This window comes from Meleagris gallopavo, chromosome 3 (assembly GCF_000146605.3).
Source record: "Meleagris gallopavo isolate NT-WF06-2002-E0010 breed Aviagen turkey brand Nicholas breeding stock chromosome 3, Turkey_5.1, whole genome shotgun sequence".
NCBI lineage: Eukaryota > Metazoa > Chordata > Aves > Galliformes > Phasianidae > Meleagris > Meleagris gallopavo.
Genome location: NC_015013.2, coordinates 20,772,361 through 20,772,735, shown reverse-complemented (window position 1 = coordinate 20,772,735; position 375 = coordinate 20,772,361).

The following is a 375-nucleotide window of genomic DNA, read 5'->3' as shown; positions in this document are numbered from 1 at the left end:
TCCTAACTTGTACACAATCAACTAGGAAATAAGCGTAGATTTGGTACCAATGAACCTTAGAAAAATAAGGTTCGTTTAGAAGCGTGCAAAGTTAATTCCACTGGAGAAGAAAGGCTTTCTATCATATAAAAATAGCAAGAGATTAAATTAAACACTTCTAAAATAATTTTAAAGTGATAGAATGAAATGAATAATGAAACCCAAGTCATTTTGTTCCATATACAGAGAAGCTTCATCTCCCCAGTCAACCATCTCTTTACTAGCTATTCTCTGTCTAAGAATGTAATAAGCTATTTATTTTCTGTTGTGATAAACTCATTCTGCATGAAAAGGAAAAAAAAAAAAAAGAGTTCCATATAGATGCTAATTACCATT